This window comes from Camelus ferus, chromosome X (assembly GCF_009834535.1).
Source record: "Camelus ferus isolate YT-003-E chromosome X, BCGSAC_Cfer_1.0, whole genome shotgun sequence".
NCBI classification, from domain to species: Eukaryota; Metazoa; Chordata; class Mammalia; order Artiodactyla; family Camelidae; genus Camelus; species Camelus ferus.
In genome coordinates this window covers 67,088,551-67,109,469 of record NC_045732.1, presented here as the reverse complement: position 1 = coordinate 67,109,469, position 20,919 = coordinate 67,088,551, and the positions used below count along the sequence as shown (strand labels likewise).

Genomic DNA, 20,919 nt, shown 5'->3' with positions numbered 1-20,919 from the left:
GCTTGTCAAGCTAAAAACTTCTGTGGATGATTGATCTTTACAGTTACAGCCTGAATCAACTTAACAGCTTGTGTACGACAACATCAGAAAGAAATAAAAAAGAATCATGAGAGAAACTAAATGAAAGCTTGGATGAGAGCCTTTCAGCCCAAATCTTGATTCAAAGTGTCTTGAAAGCTCTTCCCCCCTCCATTCTCCCCTTCTTTCTTCCTCTATTTCATTCTTTCTTTTGATTCTTTTTTACCCCACTACATATTGCAGTTAAAACTCATGTATCTCAGTCAGACGTCTGAGCTCCCAAGTAGGTTGTGTCTTTTTCCCCCGTTATGATCTTTCTAATAAACAAGAGCTGTCAACTACTCACCATGGAATTCACTGCTCAAATGTCTTCAGTTTACTGTCTGTACATGCAAATCTCTGGTATGGCTACCCAGTGTGTCCATTTCAGTGCATCCTCTATGCATTCACAATCCTGCCAAGGACTCCAGTCTTTTGATAAATTCCATTAATTGGGTAAATAATTGAGAGGGATAGTAAACCTTTTTGTAAATCACTCTTCAGCATCCCCAGACCAAGACTGGGATTAGGATTTAAAGAGACACTTCTAATCCTTTAAATTGATCCTACCTGTAACAGAGTTAGTGCTGACCTAAATGCATTGACCCAGAGATTAACAAACGAGTCTTCTGGATAAATGCGTCCTCCACAGAAGACTGCTTTCTTCTACCTTTCAAAGTTGGACTCACATGCCCTCGGATGTTGCCTCTGTATTCTTCCTTTTTCCTTTCTGTCTAGTAATCACATGCTGTCCTTTTTCCAGAATGGCTTTAAATGCCAGAACATTCATCAGTTGTGATTGCAGTCCAGGGTATGAAAGATGATGCAGTCTGGGTCCCTGCAAAGTTCAAAGTAGGTGAAATTTGCCTCCTTCTGTTCTCCTTAAATGCCTTCACTGCCTTTCCTCCCAAGAGAGACCCCCAGCTCCCTCCCTTCAACTCTGCACACATCCTCATATTTTAAATCTACCCCCTTTCCCTTAGCAATTCTCTTTGTCATGAGCACCATTCATTCAGGGACCTGTTCTAGATTCCTAAGGTAAGAGCTGAGGTGTTAGTGGCTAAAAATGATTTCTATGAAATAATGGCTACCATGTGACAGACATTTTAAAAATAACAGCATTATTAAGACATAATTCACACAACAAAAATTCTTTCCTTTAAAGTGTACAATTTGGTGTTTTTCAATATGTGTAATCACAAGGTTGCACAACCATCATCACCATCCAATCCCAGAGCATTTTTATAACCCCTCCACAAAGAAATCCTGTGTCCATTTAGCACTCACTGCCTATTCTTCCCTTCCTCCCTGCCCTTGTCAACCACCAATCTACTTTCTGTCTCTATGGAGTTGCCTATTCTGGACAAATTTATAAAAATTCAAGCATACAATCTGTAGTCATTTGTGACAACATAATGTTTTCAAGGGTCATGCACGTTGTAGTATGCATCAGTACTTCATTCCTTTTTATGGCTGAATAATATTCCATTTCATTGGCTATATCACATTTGTTTACTCATTTATGAATGGATAAATATTTGGGTGATTTCCACTTTTTGACAATTATGAATAATACTTCTATGAACATTGTGTATAAGTTTTTGTGTGGACACATGTTTTCAATTCTTTTGGGTATACACCTAAACATGGAATTGCTTGGTCATGTTATAACTCTGTTTAACTTATTGAGGGGCTGCCGAACTGTTTTCCAAGTTCTTGACAACACTTATTATCTGCCTTTTTTTAAATATGGTAGGCATCTTTACATGTATGTTATCTCATTGTATATTCACAACAACCACGACAAAAGCTATTATTCCCTCCCCATTTTGTAAATGACTCAGAAAAGTCAGGCAATAATAATTATTTGTTGAGTACTGATAATATGACAGGCATTCTTGGAATCCCTATCTCCTTTAATCTACACAGTAATACCATATGTTAGATACTGTTTGAATTGCAGATATAAAAAGAGGTTAAAGTAACTTACCCAAAGTCACACAGCCCCTAATCAGCGGGGCCAAAATTTAAACCCAGACAGTCTGATTCTGGATAAGTGGCAGAGCCAGAATTCAAACCCAAGGCCATTTGGCTCCAACAAAGCCCATTCTCATCCTTGCTACATTCCACTAATTCATGTCTTGTACTATCCCTCCAATGCACTTGCACTACAACAAAGGCTCCAAGAAAACCTGGTGACTACCCAAAGGAAACAATCCCTAATTGTAGAATGTTGGGTGACCTGATAGAAATATTCATGCAAGTGAGGGCCCTCTAGCCTTCTCTATCTAAAAGCTAGCAGATACTTCTCAGGAAACTTATGATGAGGGCTAAGATGCTCAAGGGAGCACATTCAAGGAATGCTCCAAAATCCTGAATAGACATGAGATTCCAAATTTATAAGTAGGAATAGCTGGGAATTAGCATATAAATAAAATTTCTAAAGTGATTTTTTAATTAAGCATTCAACAAATATTTGTCTCTATGTTAATAATTATAGTTAATGGTATCAGAAAGTTCACTATGTGTTAGGCACTGCTCTATAGGTTTTATGTATACTAAATCATTGAATCATCACAACAGTCCTATAGGGTTTGCATTTATTATCATCCGCATTTTATAGATGAGGAAACTGGAGCACAGAGAGGTCAAGTAACTTGCCCAAGGGCACACAGCTACTATGTAGTAGTTAGATTGGGGAAAAAAAATGGTCTAGCTTCAGAGACAAGACTCTTAACCGTTGCCTTTTAAAAGCAATCACAGGGTGGGGCCATTGGATTTATCCATAAGCTCAAAAATACTGAATCTCTAGACCTCAGTAACAGTGTAATTAATGATGACAAATGATAATAATTAATTTGGTTGCTTGTCAGTCTGAAAGTTACAAAAAACGTCAAATCCATTCATAAATACAATCTTAGGGATCATTCCTACCAACCTTTTAGAATCACTATGTCAGAAATATCAGCTACACTATCTGGTTAAGTATTGTTCCTCAAGGGTCTTGTTGAAGAATGTTCATGGGATGCAACTAGATTTTAGTAAAGCTTATATCAGTTCCTGTTCTATATTCTCAATATTGAAGCCTAACAATTTACAGAATTCAGTCATCTCTGGATGATCTTTACTTTCCAAGGAGTAATCACAAGACTGATTGTGAAGCCAGACACATGTCTCTAGATTCCCTCTTAACTTCAGTTGCAAAGACAAAGAGTCCCTTAACATCTAATGATTTGGTTTATTTTTACAGCTAAACATAACAGGAAAACCTCAATTATATACATCAGTGTATATAGTGGCAAAGGCTTCCCATGACATTAGACTGGTATCTATGCATTCTTTTTGAGACTGAGATGCAAGATGAATAGTTCTGCATGGCTGGGGCCTGGGCTATAAGAATAGGTCTAGAATAGTGTGTTCCTAGTTAATCATCCAGAACAAGTCTTGGACAAGTAGCTCCTTGTAGTCAGGAAGTCACGTGAGCATCTAGAGCATGAGGGAGGTGGGGGAAGATGACAGAGAGTGGGAGAGGAAAACTACAAAAAAGGATGCTACACAAACGTCTGCATTTTGCCACAAGGGCTGCCATGTCATATACAACCCCACTGAGGATAAGGAGGAAAACAAAATTTAACAGTTGCTGTGAGCTCTACATGCCAGCCACTGTGCTACAAGCATGAAAGACACTGTCTCATTGAAATGGTCACAAAAACTCTATAATGCACGTAATATTATTTTTCCCATTTTTGACAAGTGAGGCTTAGACTGAGCAGATAACTTACCCAGGCTCAAACCATCTAGTGCAGGCTCTGAACTGTAATTTTCATCTTCTCTTTAAACATTATATAAACCCTACCCCACCGAATAAACCCTACTGTGAATGCAGTAGTAGTAACAAAGTTCTCTCTCTGATTGTAACACTCAACAAGATATATATTGGTTCTTAAAGGAAAGAGAGCTTTGAACAGCAGGAAATATAAAAATTACCAAGTATTGAACATCCCTGTCCCCCACAACTGGCACTATAAGTCTATTATTCCATTTGTCCCCACAGCCCTAAGATGTGGGGACAATTCTTATCCTCACTTTAGAGATGGAGAAAAAGGTAAAGTCCAGAGAGGTTATGTAACTTGGCCAAGGTCACACAGATAGTAAATGGTGCAGTCAGGGCTCAAATTCGGCAACATGGCTTGAGGACTGGATGGTTAGTATGCCTTTTTTTTTTTTTTTAGGGGAAGAGGTAACTAGATTTATTTGTCTACTTATTTTTGAAGTGGAGGTACTGGGATTTGAACCCTGGAACTTGTGCCTGCTAGGCAGGCATTCTTACCACTGAGCTATCTCTTCCCCTGAGGACTGTATGCTTAGTATCTTTGCTATATTGCTTTAGGATGCAGAGTATTAGAAGGCATTTTGTTTATCTGTTTAGTTATGGCATTATAAATGGGTTTGTTTTTCTCCAGTTTTGAGGGGAAAGGTGGAATCGTGAGTTGGCTTTCTGCCAGGGTTAGCCCAGAAATCTTGGTCAGCACTCAGTGCTGCCCTCTAGTAGTTAGCTCCAAAACTGAAATTAAAGCTGAGGCTGTAATGACCCACACATAGCCACAGGATGTCACTATTATCCAAATATTCTCAAACCCCTTTTCATTTTTAAAGAATTAGTGTTGCACAACTGTTGTAAAAAATATTTTAGAAAATGCTGACCAGTGAAAATCAGAAAAATATTTTTTCAATGAATACTGTATGCTTTTCTAAAGTCAGTCAAACCACATATACAATTTTGTAAGCTTTTAAAAAAATTTGACACCATAACATACATACATTTAAGGACCCGGGATTTGGAGTCAAGTCAACCTGCCTTCAAATTCCAGCTCTGTCTTTCCCAGCCATGTGACCTTGGGCTACTTGCTTAAGTTCCCTAAAGCCTAGGTTTCCTCTTACGTAAGAAATGATGATAAACAGAGCTACAACCCAGCACTGTTGTGGGGATTAAAGATGATGATGTATATGACGTGCCTGGCACATAGTATATACCCAAAACATAGCATTTCTTAGCCAGAGCATTTTAAGACCATGCTAAACCCTATGCACTCTTGCCTTCAGAGGCCCCACCCCACATCATTCCACTTATACTTTACCATGTACCCACTTCTTACATTTTTTGCTAAAAATATGAAGTAATTTTGAAATTTTTGCTTTTAAAATTCATTAGTCATAACTTCTTAAAAGAGATTATATATACTCGAATTCTTACAAACTGATGCAATCTAACCAACAATTTTTCCAATATATTGAAATATTTCTGAATACAAAAAGAAATAATTTATAAAATTGATGTGTTACATTTTTGACATTTACTTAAACATTTATGGACTTTAATTTTGCAGTTACCTACATATTTTGAAGCCAATAATTACCATCAAATGTCAAATATTTTTGCAGATCCCTGAAAAGTTCACAGACCTTAGACATTGTTTCTATAGTGCTTCATGAATTAAAATAAAAGTTTCTGGCTAATGTTATTATCATCTCTCTTATGCATCATTTTATGGCTGTGGAATATTGAATTTTGTGTATGTTCAAAAATTTACTCAACCATTCCTTATTATTATATATTTAAGTTGTTTCCAATTTTCTTTCTTTTTTTCCCATTTTTTAAACATTTTTGATTGATTTATAATCATTTCACAATGTTGTGTCAAATTCCAGTGTAGAGCACAATTTTTCAGTTATACATGAACATATATATATATTCATTGTCATATTTTTTTTTCTGTGAGCCAGCATAAGATCTTGTATATATTTCCCCGTGCTATGCAGTATAATCTTGTTTATCTATTCTACACTTTTGAAATCCCAGTCTATCTCTTCCCAACCCCCACCCCCTTGGCAACCACAAGTTTGTATTCTATGTCTGTGAGTCTATTTCTGTTTTGTATTTATGCGTTGTTTGGTTTTTTGTTTTTTTCTTAGATTCCACATATGAGTGATCTCATATGGTACTTTTCTTTCTCTTTCTGGCTTGCTTCACTTAGAATGACATTCTCCAGGACCATCCATGTTGCTGCAAATGGCATTATGTTGTCAGTTTTTATGGCTGAGTAGTATTCCATTGGATAAATATACCACTTCTTCTTTATCCAGTCATCTGTTAATGGACATTTAGGCTGTTCCCATGTCTTGGCTATTGTAAATAATGCTGCTATGAACACTGGGGTGCAGGTGTCATCCTGAAGTAGGGTTCCTTCTGGATCTATGCCCAGGAGCGGGATTCCTGGGTCATACGGTAAGTCTATTCCTAGGATTCTGAGGAATCTCCATACTGTTTTCCACAGTGGCTGCACCAAACTGCATTCCCACCAGCAGTGAAGGAGGGTTCCCTTTTCTCCGCAGCCTCTCTAGCATTTGTCATTTCTGGATTTTTGAATGACGGCCATTCCGACTGGTGAGAGGTGATACCTCATTGTAGTTTTGATTTGCATTTCTCTGATAATTAGTGATATTGAACATTTTTTCATGTGCCTTTTGATCATTTGTATGTCTTCCTTGGAGAATTGCTTGTTTAGGTCTTCTGCCCATTTTTGGATTGGGTTGTTTATTTTTTTCTTATTGAGTCATATGAGCTGCTTATATATTCTGGAGATCAAGCCTTTGTCGGTTTCATTTGCAAAAACTTTCTCCCATTCCGTAGGTTGCCTTTTTGTTTTACTTATGGTTTCCTTTGCTGTGCAGAAGCTTGTAAGTTTCATTAGGTCCCATTTGTTTATTCTTGCTTTTATTTCTTCTAGGAGAAAATTTTTGAGATGTATGTCAGATAATGTTTTCCCTATGTTTTCCTCTAGGAGGTTTATTGTATCTTGTCTTATGTTTAAGTCTTTAATCCATTTTGAGTTGATTTTTGTATATGGTGTAAGGGAGTGTTCTAGCTTCATTGTTTTACATGCTGCTGTCCAGTTTTCCCAACACCATTTGCTGAAGAGATTGTCTTTATTCCATTGTATATTCTTGCCTCCTTTGTCGAAGATTAGTTGACCAAAAGTTTGTGGGTTCATTTCTGGGCTCTCTATTCTGTTCCATTGGTCTATATGTCTGTTTTTGTACCAATACCATGCTGTCTTGATGACTATAGCTCTATAGTATTGTCTGAAGTCTGGGAGAATTATTCCTCCAGCCTCTTTCTTTCTCTTCAGTAATGCTTTGGCAATTCTAGGTCTTTGATGGTTCCATATACATTTTATTATGATTTGTTCTAGTTCTGTGAAATATGTCCTGGGTAATTTGATAAGTATTGCATTAAATCTGTAGATTGCCTTGGGCAGTGTTACCATTTTAACAATATTGATTCTTCGAATCCAAGAGCATGGGATATCTTTCCATTTTTTAAATTCTTCTTTAATTTCCTTCTTCAATGGTTGATAGTTTTCTATGTATAATTCTTTCACCTCCTTGGTTAGATTTATTCCCAGATATTTTATTACTTTGGGTGCTATTTTAAAGGGGATTGTTTCTTTACTTTCCTTTTCTGTTGATTCATTGTTAGTGTAAAGAAATACAACTGATTTTTGAATGTTAATCTTGTAACCTGCTACCTTGCTGAATTCTCCAGTCAGCTCTAGTAGTTTTTGTGTGGATCTTTTAGGGTTTTCTATATATAGTAACATGTTGTCGGCATATAGTGACACTTTTACCTCTTCTCCAATTTGGATCCCTTTTACTTCTCTCTCTTGTCTGATTGCTGTGGCTAGGACTTCCAAGACTATGTTGAATAGGAGTGGTGATAGTGGGCATCCTTGTCTTGTGCCAGATTTTAGTGTGAAGCTTTTGAGTTTTTCACCGTTGAGTACTATGCTGGCTGTGGGTTTCTCATATATAGCTTTTATTATGTTGAGATATGTTCCCTCTATACCCACTTTGGCGAGAGTTTTTATCATAAATGGGTGTTGAATTTTATCAAATGCTTTTTCTGCATCTATTGAGATGATCATGTGGTTTTTGTCCTTTCTCTTGTTGATGTGGTGTATTACATTGATCGATTTGTATATGTTGAACCACCCTTGTGTCCCTGGGATGAACCCCACTTGGTCATGATGTATAATCTTTTATATTTGTTGTTGGCTTCTATCTGCTAATATTTTGGTGAGGATTTTGACATCTATGTTCATCAGTGATATTGGCCTATAATTTTCTTTTTTGGTAGCGTCTTTGCCTGGTTTTGGTATCAGGGTGATGGTGGCTTCATAGAATGAGTTTGGGAGTATTCCCTCCTTTTCAATTTTCTGGAAGAGTTTGATAAGGACTGGTATGAGTTCTTCTTTGTATGTTTGGTAGAATTCCCCGGTGAAGCCATCCGGTCCTGGACTTTTATTTGTAGGGAGGTTTTTTATTGCTATTTTGATTTCACTTCTAGTGATCGGTTTGGTCAAGTGGTCAGTTTCTTCTTGATTCAGTCTTGGTGGACTGTATGTTTCCAGAAACTTGTCCATCTCCTCTAGGTTATCCAGTTTGCTTCCATATAGTTTTTCATAATATTCTCATATGATATTCTGTATTTCTATTTTATTTTTTGTAATTTCTCCATTTTCCTTTCTTAGTTTGCTAATTTGTGCTCTCTCTGGTTTCTTCTTCGTGAGTTTGGCCAGAGGTCTGTCGATTTTATTTACTTTTTCAAAAAACCAGCTTTTGGTTTGATTGATTTTTTCTATGGTTTTATTAATCTCTATTTTATTTATTTCCTCCCTAATCTTTATAATTTTCTTCCTTCTGCTGCCTTTTGGGGATGTTTGTTCTTCTTTTTCTAGTTCTCTCAGCTGGTGGGTTAAATTGTTTATTTGAGATTGTTCTTCTTTTTTGAGGAAGGCCTGTGTCACCATAAACTTCCCTCTTAGCACTGCCTTTGCTGTGTCCCATAAATTTTCTGTGGTTGTGCTTTCATTTTCATTTGTCTCAAGGTATTTTTTAATTTCAGCTTTGATTTCCTCATTGACCCATTGGTTTTTTAATAACATACTGTTTAATCTCCATGCTTTCCTTTTGTTCTCCTTTGTTTCTCTGTTGTTGATTTCTAGTTTCATGGCATTGTGGTCAGTAAAGATGCTTGAGATAATTTCTACCTTTTTAAAATTGCTGAGGTTTCTTTTGTGCCCAAGTACATGATCAATCCTGGAAAATCTCCCATGTGCACTTGAAAAGAATGTATATCCTATTTTTGGGGGGGTGTAATGCTCTGAAAATATCCACCAAATCTAGCTTTTCTATTGTATTATTTAATTTCTCTGTTGCCTTATTTATTTTGTGTCTGGAAGATCTGTCTAGAGATGTTAATGTGGTGTTAAAATCTCCAACTATGATTGTATTCCCATCAATATCCCCCTTTATCTCTGTTAGTAATTGTTTTATATACTTAGGTGCTCCTATATTGGGTGCATATATATTAACGAGTGTAATGTCCTCATCTTGTATTGCTCCTTTAATCATTATAAAATGTCCTTCTTTATCTTTCTTTATGGCCTTTGTTTTAAAGTCTATTTTGTCTGAAATCAGTACTGCAACACCTGCTTTTTTGGCTTTTCCATTTGCATGGAATATCTTTTTCCATCCTTTCACTCTCAATCTATTTGTGTCCTTCTCCCTAAATTGGGTCTCTTGTATGCAGCATATTGAAGGTTCTTGCTTTATTATCCAGTCTGGCACTCTATGTCTTTTGACTGGAGCATATAGTCCATTAACATTTACAGTAATTACTGATAGATGTGTGTTTATTGCCATTTTGAACTAATTTTTTGCAGTTGCTTTGGTATTTCCTCTCTGTTCCTTTCTTCTTCCTTTTGTGGTTTGGTAATTTTCCTTTGTGTTATCATGGATTTTATTTAGTTTTTGTGACTCCCTTGTAAGTTTTTGGCTTGTGGTTACCCTTTTTTGTATGTCTATTAGCCCATTACTATAACTGTTTTTATTAAACTGATAGTAACATGATCTCAAACCCATCCTACCGAGGACAAAAAATTTAAAAAAGAAACAAAAAAAATTCCATATTTTCCTGCCTCCCTCTCCCACTCTCAATGATTTGTATATCTTCTTTTATAATTTTGTGTTTATTTTATTTGTAATTCATGAGTTATCACCTTTCCAGTTGTGAGTTTCTCATTTCTGTAGCATCCTGCTGCTTTACTATTTAGAGTAGATCTTTCAATATATCTTTTAGCATGGGTTTAGTGTTCCTAAACTCTTGTAGCTTTTTCTTGTCTGTGAAATTCTTTATCTCTCCTTCTATTCTAAAGGATAGCCTTGCTGGATAAAGTATCCTAGGCTGCATCTTTTTTTCATTCAGGACTTTGAATATATCTTGCCACTCCCTTCTGGCCTATGGTGTTTGTGTAGAGAAATCAGCTGAGAGCCTTATGGGGGTTCTCTTGTAACTCACTTTGCTTTTCTCTTGCTGCCTTTAGGATCATTTCTTTATCCTTGACTCTGGCCATCTTGATTATGATATGTCTTAGTGTGGGTCTGTTTGTGTTCTTCCTGTTTGGGACCCTCTGAGCTTCCTGTACTTGGATATCTGAGTCCTTCTTTAAGTTTGGGAAGTTTTCAGTCATGATTTCTTCAAAAACCTTTTCAATCCCCTTTGATCTTTCTTCCCCTTCTCGGACCCCTATTACGCGAAGATTGGCACAGTTTATATTATTCCATAGGTCCCTTATGTTGTTTTCATTAGATTTTATTTGTTTATCTTGTAGCTGTTCTGATTGGGTGCTTTCTATTGCCCTGTCTTCTAGGTCACTAATTCATTCCTCTGCATTATCTAGTCTGTTTTGCACAGCCTTTAGGTCATTCCTCATCTCAGCCAATGAGTTTACCAATTCTACTTGGCTCTTCTTTATAGCTTCAATTTCATTTTTGACATATTTTATATCTCTAAACACTATCTCTTTTAGTTCCTTCAGTACTTTGATCACTCCATTTTTGAAATCTTGATCTAGCAGGCTATCGATGTCTATTTCATTGATCGTTCTTTCAGGGGATTTCTCTTGTTCTTTTAATTGCGAGTGGTTTCTCTGCTTCTTCATCTTGCTCCTACCTCTCTGGCACTGTGGTTTTTGGAGTATCAGTTATCTATTATGGTCCTTAAGGAGTTTATCTATCTAATGTCTATGTAGGAATAAAACTTAGAAAAGAGAAAAAAAAGAGAGAGAGAGAAAGAATTTTAAAAGAAGGGAGAAAAAAAGGTTTGAAAACAGTGTATAATGAATAATAGAAGAGCAAATTGAAGCAGAATTTTTAAAAATAATAATAATAAAAATATTTTTAAAAATTTAAAAGGGGTTAAAACTGGGGGTATATATAATTGTTTAAGAAGTAAAAATTAAAAGGGTAGTAGAAAACAGAACAGGTAAAAACAGATTTAAAAAAAAGGGGGGGGTCAGTGTTCTCCTGGAGACTGTGCTTTTAATGTGAAGTCTTTCTGTCTTCGTCCTGTTTTGGAAGCTCAGCTTGCTCTTTCCAGAGGCCCTCCCTTGGCACCCTTGTCTGTGCTGCTCCCAGTGCCTGTCAGCATGCAGATCACGCCTTCTCCCAACACTGGGTCAGGTGCAGCTCTCCTTTGCTGTGGGCGGGCAGGTCACTGCCCCTCCCGATGCCGCAGTCAGATGTTGCAGACTGGCCAGGTAGGAGGGGGGGTCGCGCCCCCTCCCATCACCATGGTCAGAGGCTACTTTCCTGCCCGAAAGGCGGGATGCCGCCTGCCCTCTCCCAGTGCCAATAGCTCCACAGCTCTGTGCCGCTGCGCGCTCTGCCTCGGGTTGGCACTCCACAGGCGGGCTTGGGGAAGACCGAGAAACAGCCCTGTCCCTGCTCCGGGCCAAAACCCAGCTCCTTGTTTGTCTTGGTGGAGCAAGTTCTCTGTGGGACCAGGACGGAAGGATCCTATCTGCCTCGGGCTGTAGACAAGTCTCCCTCTGGCCTTTGAGGCTGCTTAGTCCTTAGATGCAGATGCAGGTTTTGCCCCTGCCCCCACCTGGGTGCTAAGCGCCGGAGGATATGGCGGCTGTGCCTGAGCCCCACCTCTCTTCACCCGAAAACTTTCCACGGGTTTTCAGAGATGGGGGTATGCACCCTTCCCCCCAGGGCACATCAGCCGTGTTGTTTTATGGACGGCCCGGGTTGTTCTGCCCTGTGCACCCACAGCGACGGTGCGCAGCCCCCTGCAGTCCCCTGGGCTGCCTCAGTGCAGCTGTTCCGGTCCTCTGCTGGGCTCCGGCGGCCTGGCCCTGCCCCCAGCTGCCAGGCCACGTCTTGGGCTGGGTGTCGCGGGGACCCTCTGTGCCCGTTTAACTTAGTTCTGTGTGTCAAGGGCTGTTCTGTACAGATCCAAGCCTCGGAGGCTCCGCCTCCGTCCCGCTGGCCTCTCAGTTGGAGAGGGGAGACCCAGTGAAAGAGCACCAGTCCTCCTTTGCCGCTCCCTCCCCGCGGGACCCATCCTGCTCTGTTTTGCCTTTTCTTCTTTCTTTTTTCCTTTTCTCCTACCAGATTTTTGGGGTCTTAATTTTTGAAGAGGACGATGTTCTGTCGGAATTCCGCAGGTGCTCTGCTTGGCTGAGTGGGTCTGTGGATGTAAGTCTTGGTGTATTTGTGGGAGAGGGTGAGCTGCGAGCGTCCTTCTACTCTGCCATCTTGGCCTCCTTTTTTCCCCATTTTTTAAATTGAATTAGAGTTTATTTACAATATTGTATTAGTTTCTGATGTACAGCATAGTGATTCAGGAATATATATACAAATTCTTTTTTATATTCTTTTTCACTATAGGATATTAATATTATAAATGATGCTAAATCAATATCTTTTAACATAAATTTATTTTTTGTGTATTAGGATTATTACATTAGAATAGATTCTGAGAAGTGAAATTACTGGGTCAGAGTATATGAATATCAAATTACTGATATTCATTGACCTATATGACCTATTTATTTTCCAAACTATTTGGACCAATTTATGCTCTCTCCAACAGTGAATAAAATAAAAGTGTCCATTTTATTGTTCTGAAACCAGCTTCAGCTTGTCTCAAATTTATATTTGTTAACTTCACAGGCCCCAAAAAATCTGGTTTTAATAAACATTTTTGGATTACTGGTAAGTTGCTTAAACATTCTTTTGCCATAATTTTTTAAGTCAAATGCATTTCCTCTTTTGTAAAGTGTCTCTTTGTCTCTTTTCCCTCTTCTAAGATCTAGTTGGAGAGAATATCCCCAAATTAGTGTCTTGTTCAGCATTATGCATAATTGAGTAGTTAGTAATGCTATATAATAATTATAGATTGTGACTAACACTACGCCACTTCCATTCCACCCCAGAGTGTCACCCAGCTAGGGTTTTTCATGTGAACTAGGCATCACCAAGTTGAGGCACTTATGTGAAATCCGGCAGAAGGAGATGGGCTGACAAGCTAAAAAGAGCAATCCTGCCTAATATATATATGAGGTTTTTTTCTGCAGTGTTTCTCCTCCAGCTTCCTGGGTATCAAGAGGAACTGAGGAGTTACCCCCAGCAAAGGCAGCAAAAGCAGTTTCTTGAAGTGGTTTCGAATCAAAGAGAACTGTAGCAGCTGCAGCAGTGACAATGGCAGGCCCTTAATCCTGACAGGGCTCTACGGGTGACATCAGAGGTAGTAGCTGCCTTGCAGTTTCAGTTCAAAATTTTCCTGGAACTATTCTTTTAAATCCAGCCTATACCCCACTCATTTAGGCCTTCTAGAAATTTTGTAAGTACTCAATTCTGTTTTAAATTTGTTCCTGTAAATTGTTATGAACTTTCTGGAACATATTCTAACTATCTATTATAATTTTAAAATATGTGTACACTTTGACTCAGCAGTCTTTCTTGAAAAATTCTACTGGACAGGAATAAGAGCATCAGGACTCATCACCACAAAAACATTTACTGCAGTGTTATTTTCAGTGGCAAAAAAAAAAAAAATGGAAACAACCTGAATTTCCATCAATAGAGGAATGATTAAATTCATTACAGTACATACATACTATGAAATATTTCAGATCGAACTGAAAAAAAAATGGTGTTTATGTGTTGACATGTGTATGTATGTCATGATACATGATATAGTTAATGAAACAGGTTGTATAATTCTATTTTTGTAATAAAGAGGTAGGGACAACCCTTCCTGCTTAAACTTCTTAAAGTGGCTTCTGTTTCCTGCATTGAAGTCTTACATGAGCCACACACTGTCATGATGTCACCATCATCATTGAGCACTACATATCTAAGGTGATACAAACATCTGGTTTCCAATCTAGTTATGGGCCACATAAATGAGATAAATACACAGGAAAATTCTTGGAGGCCCAGTACTTATTAAAATATTGTACCACACAAGAGACTTCTGCTTTAAGGTGGAGTAACTTGTAGCAGAGCAATGCTATTGCTGAGAACAACTAGAAAAATCAAGTAAAATTCCAAAAAACAACATCCTTTTGGAAAGCACCAGAAAGCCAGGACTGGAGAAGTGAGACCTCCCCCCAAAAAAAGAAAATTCATCAAAGTAAACCCAACTTCCTACATGTCATTTTTTCCCTTAATTCTGTAGGCCAAGGGTTTGTCAAACTCTGGCCTGTGGGCCAAATCCAGCCTTCCCCAGGGTTAGTTTTGTAAGTAAAGTTTTATTGGAACACATCCACGCACCTTTTATTATATATTTTCTATGAATGCTTTTACTATACAAAAAAAAAAAATGGCAGGGATGAATACTGGCAATGGAGAACATATAACCTCCAAAGCCTAAGAACATTTACTATCTGGCCTTTTACATAAAGCATTGGCCTATCCCTGCTGTAGGCAATTGGGAACCATGGAAGGATTCTGAGCAGGTGAGCAGTATGTAAGATATAAATGGCTCTGCTGCAGAGAAGTAAATGGGAATATGTGAGCCGGTTGTGTGGTTTGGGTTGTGGGGAGGGTACAGCTGGAAAGACGAGTCAGGTAGGCCAGTTAGGAAATAGTCTATGATGTAATAATAGTAGCTTTCCATCTATTTAGTGACTACTACTTAATAGCCACTGTGATATATACTTTACAAGCATTTTAAGATTTTATCTTCACAACAGCCTTGTGAAGCACATACTATTTTTTGTTCCATTTTACAAATAAGAAAACTGAAAGTCATTGAGTTTTTATTACTTCACAGTCTCTTTTACAGCCTCTTCCTCCTCTCTCCTCTTGGCTGGGGGCAAGGGACAGTATTCTTCATGGAAGTTAAGAACATGGATTCCAAAACAAGACTGCCTAAGTCCAAATCCCAGTTTACTATTTACTTTCTATATGACCTTGAACACATTACTTAACTTTTCTGTGCCTCAGTTTGCTCATTAGTAAAATAATGGTAAAGATCAAAATGATACCTCTTAAGGTTCTGGCAAGGATTGAATGGATTACTGTGTGTAATGCACTTAGGACAGTGTCTGGTATTTATGCTGGATAGGAAAAAAGACTTCCAATTACAGCTGTAAGGGAGTAGCTTATAGTAGACTAACTCTCCCACTGGAAACAATTACAAAAATTACACAAATATATATTTTTTTAAGTGCTTGGAGATAGTGATAAGCAACTAATATAAGCAGGACTTTATATGCTACAGTCTAAAAAATGGGATACACGTGTGGTGAAAACAAAACATACCAAAACTTATGGGATGCAGCAAAAGAAGTGCTAGAGGAAAATTTATAGCATCCACCCAGACATTTTTCAGAGGACATTTTTCTAATTTGTGGAATGGAGAAATAAATCCCAAGCAGAGAATATCAGTATTTCTGGGACAAGGAGACAGAAGTCGAGTTCAGGTCTATAAAAGTGGCTCAAAGTTGAAGGGCAAAATCACAGAAAAAAGGGAATCAGAGAAATTAGTTCTAAAATCTGCACATGAATTCCACTCAAATTGTTCGGAGACTCCTAAGCTACCTATGTGCAGGGTGAGATGCCAAGAAACAAGTTGTTTGTTGGAGCTAACTTATAGCAGCTCATTAGAGTTGACTGCACATCTCGACTTCACATTCTATGACATCACACTGATAACTTAACACAGTCCATAGTGGGGGTATTTACACCGTGTAAATCAGCAAATAAAAAAATCAGGGCTTTTTTCACCACCTGGAGAGCTAGCTTACCAGAACACGAAAGCATACAGCAAAATAAAGCCCTCTGAAAAAGTTAAATATATAGATAAATACAGAAATCCTGTAATGCTTTAATGGTATTAAATAAATCACCTTTGGTTCAGGTATAGAATTTATAAGTTAAAACTGTAAAAAAAAAACTATAGATTTAAAACTATGTCAATGGATACAAAATATAAAAAGACATATTTTGAGATATCAACCATAACATGATAAAGCTTGAAATTAATAACAGAAGGAAAACTGGAAAATTCACAGATCTGTGAAAATTAAACAACCACTCTTGAACAACCAATGAATCAAAGAAGAAATCACAAGGAAAATTAGAAAAAATCTTGAGACAAGTAAAAATGAAAACAACATACCAAAACTTATGGGATGCGGTAAAAACAGTGCTAAGAGGGAACTTTATAGCAGTAAACATCTATATTAGAAAAGAAGAAATACCTGAAATCAATAACATAACTTTACACCTTAAGGAAATAGCAAAAGAAGAGCAAATTAAATCCAAAGCCAGGAGAAATGGAAATAATAAAAATTAGAATGGGGATAAATGAAAGGGAATAGAAAATTAATAGGGAGAATCAATAAAATCAAAAGTTTGTTCTTTGAAACAATTAACAAAGTTGGCAAACCTTTAGCTAGATTGGCAAAAAAGAAAGGAGACTCAAATAACTAAAATCAGGAATTTAGGGACATTATTATTGACCTTACAGAAATAAAAAGGACTATAAGAAAATACTATAAACAATAGCACACCAACAAATTAGATAACCTAGATGAAATAGACAAATTCCTAGCAACAAATTACCAAAACTGATACTAGAAGAAATAGAAAATGTGAGCAAGTCTATAAAAAGTAAAGAGATTGAATCCATAACTGAAACCTATCAACAAAGAAACAAAGACGCCAGAGGACTTCACTGATGAATTCTACCGCACATTAAAAGAAAAAAATTTTTCACTAACTTCCAAGAAGTGGAAGAGAAGAAGACATTTCCTAACTCACTCTATGAGGCCAGTACTACCCTGATACCAATGCCAAAGATACCACAATAAAAGAAAACTATATACTCAAAAGAACTGAAAACAAGAACTAAACAAGTATACACACATGCCTGCAGTAGCACTATTCACAACAGCCAAAAGTTTAAACAACCCAAATGTCCATCAATGGATGAATAGATAAATGAAATACTGTATATGTATATAATGGAATATTATTCAACCATAGAAAGGAATAAGGAATTAACACAACATTGTAAGCCAACTATACTTAAATTAAAAATGAAATTAAAAATAAAAATAAAAAAATAAAAAAGAAATGAGGTACTGATGCATGCTACAACATGAATGAACCTCAAAAACATTATGTTGAAGGAAAGAAGTCAGACACAAAGGGTCACATATTATGTAATTTCATTGATATGAAATATCAAAAATAGGTAAGTTCATAGAAACAGAAAGATTGGTGGTTACTTGGGACTGGGAGGAAGGGGAAATGAGAAGTAACTACTTAATGGGTACAAGGTTTCTTTCGGGAGTGATGAAAATGTTTTGAAATCAAACAGAGGTGGTGGTTGCACAACAATTGTTAATATACTAAATGCCACTAAATCATTCACTTTCCCCCCAGCTTTACTGAGATATGATTGATATATTGCATTGCATAAGTTTATGTTATATAATGTGGTGATTTGATACAGGTGTATATTGTGAAATGTTTACCACAATAAGGTTAGTTAACACATACTTTACCTCATATAATTGTTATTTTGTTGTTGTTATTATGGTGAAAACATTAAAGCTCTACTCTCACAGCAACTTTCAAGTTTACAATATAGTTTTGTTAACTCTAGTTACCATACTGTTCACTTTTAAATGGTTGGTTTTGTGTTATATGAATTTTGCCTCAATAAAAAAAGGGAAATTTTCTAATAAAAGTTGATTTTTTTTTTTTTTTTGCCAGCAGATGCACACTAAAAGGAATATGAAAAGGGACACTTCAGGCTGAAGGAAGATGATCACAGATGGAAGCATGAAACTGCAGGAAGGAACAAAGAGCACTAACTGTTTAAAACAATGATAATAATGCCCTGTAGAAGTTTCTCATTGTGGTAAAATATACATAACATGAAATTAACTCCCATAGGGTTTTTGACATACATAGAAAGAAAACATATAACACAATAGCACAAAAGATAAGAAGTTAGTAAATGGAGTGAAATTGTTACATGATTCTTACATGTTCAGCAGATGGGAAAAATACTAATTTAAGACAGACTGGATTAAGTCAAGGATGCATATTATAATCTCTAGGGTAACCACAAAAGGAATTATTTTAAAAATTTATAACTAAAAAGTAATAGAGGATAAAATAGAGGATAACAAAAATACTTTAATAATAAAAATAAGGCAAGAAAGGAAAAATAAACAAAGACTTAGAGAGGCCAAATAAAGAACAAGTATTATATTTAATAATTACTTTAAATGTAAATGGACTAAACATTTCAATTAAAATAAAGATTATTGAACTGCTTTTTCTTTTATAGTGAAAAATGCAACTACATGCTGCATAAAAGGGACTCAGATTAAATAGTAGGACACAGAAAAGTCAAAAGTAAAAAGAGTGAGAATATATATAACACAAACACTAAAAAAGAAATCCAGTGCTGTTATGTTTAATGAGGCCATCAAACCTGATACTGAAACCGAACAAGGATATAACAAGAAAGGAAAATTGCAAGTCAATATCCATCATGAAGATAGATGCAAAATTTTAAATAAAATATTAACAAAATGAATCCAGCAATGTATAAAATAAATCATGACTAAGTGAGGTTTCTCCCAATAAAGACTCCTGCTTAAATATTTGAAAATCAACCAATGCAATTTATTATATTAGCTGAATAAAAGAGAAAGTTGCCAATAGATGCAAAATGGGCATTTGATAAAATTCAACACCTGTTACTGATTTTTTTAAAAAAACGTACACACCAAACTAGGAATAGAAAGGAACACCTCTAAACAAGGGACTTTTTTCTTTAAGCTAGCATCATGCTTAGTGGTGATTATTGAACTCTTTTCCCCTGAGACCAGTTTACTTGTCCATTCTCCCACTGATTGACATTTGTATTGTTTCCACTTCGAGGCTGCTATAAATAAAGAAGAACTACTACTAAAATAAAAAAAATGGGTGCTCTTACATTCATGCTGAATGAAAGAAGCCAGATGTTAGAGAGTACATGCTATATAAATCAATCTATGTGAAATTAAATAACTAAAAAATATGTATAATCATAAAAGTCATTATAGCGGTTACCTTTGTGGAGTATGGACTGAGAGGAGACAGAAAGTAGCCTTCTGGGGCACTGGAAATATTCTGTTTTGATGAAGTTAGTGGTTAGTTATATGGGTGTATACTTTTGTAAAAATCCATGAAGCAGTATACTTAAAATTTATGAACATTACTGTAGGTAAATTTTACATCATTTTAAAAAGAGATTATCAGGCAAAAAAGAAATCCAGCTATATGCAATTTACAAAAGACATATCTCAACATAATGACTCAAAAATGTTGAAATAAAACGATGAGAAAAAGTTTTGTCAGGAAAATACTAACAAAAATTTTATAGATGTACGTCAATACCAGGAAAACATACTGAAAAGTAAAAAGGATACAGAAAAATTGAGTGGCTACATTAAGCTTCTAACAACATTTTCTTTCTTTTTGGAGGGAGGGGAGAACTTTTTGTGTTGTTTATTTTTATTGACTACATGGGAGCAGAAAGAAGGTTTATGGGAGGGAGAAAGTAAGAAAAAACGGCTGTTTAGTATGGAGACGTCTCAGGTAGAGCATAGTAAGATAAGGCAATTTGCAGATTTTACTTCCTCATCTTGTTAATCAAACGTATGCTCCTACCTGAACCTGTCTTGACAATGATAATGCACATTTTTCTAAGAAATTTTCAGACTGGGTGAGCTAAAATATTGGTGAGACTTCCCAAAACCCTAGAGCTCAACCAATACAAAAGCCTTATTGTACATTTTGCTTCTGAAAATAATTACTTGAAGAAAAAGAAGTTTCCAGCAGAGAGTTGAACGAATTGTTCTCCCCTGAAGATAAGACTTGTGAATACCCCATAGAGGAGGCAACTGAAAAGTAATGAGGTGAAAATGGATTATTCTATCACTTCTATCATGACAGGAAAGAAAAGTTCCCTTTATCAGAAATTAGGTCACACCTTCACTTCTTTCAGAATGGATTCAGAATGGGGATAAAGGCAAGCTAAAAAAGAGGAGGGAATTTCATTTGGTCATTCACTTCTAACCATCTACTCTCTGTAAGATTTTACTCAATGTCAGTGGTATGAGTGAGTGTTTAATATATGAAAAACACACAATTTTATCCCCAGGAACTTAAAATCTAGTGAAGAACATAAAAATATAAATAATAAAAGACAGACTACAATGACGTCTTTTAAAAGATATACATAAGTGCTATCTAGGCAGGGCTTCTGGAATGGCGGAGTGAGGACCTCTTTAAATCCACCCCTCCATAAAAGCAATAAAAATACTAGCAAAAATTGTCAAAAGTAGCTTTTTCAGACCTTGAGAAAGTAAGGAAACACTTGCAAAAATCTGAGGAGTACTTATTCAAGAAAAACTGCTGAACACTCATAAAGAC

The 20,919-nt window shown here is 36.5% G+C and overlaps 1 protein-coding gene across 6 annotated transcripts in view; it reads right to left on the bottom strand.

Annotated features, from left to right (window-relative positions):
- Positions 1-20,919, bottom strand: part of GUCY2F (guanylate cyclase 2F, retinal) — a 130,697-nt gene that overhangs the window by 103,317 nt on the left and 6,461 nt on the right. Inside the window, exon 4 of one of the 6 annotated variants that reach the window (XM_032474743.1) lies at positions 19,555-19,614. The exons of the other annotated variants lie outside the window; for them this stretch is intronic. The gene's annotated coding sequence lies outside the window, so the exon portion shown is untranslated. The remainder of the gene's footprint in view (positions 1-19,554; positions 19,615-20,919) is intronic. 6 annotated transcript variants of the gene reach the window in all.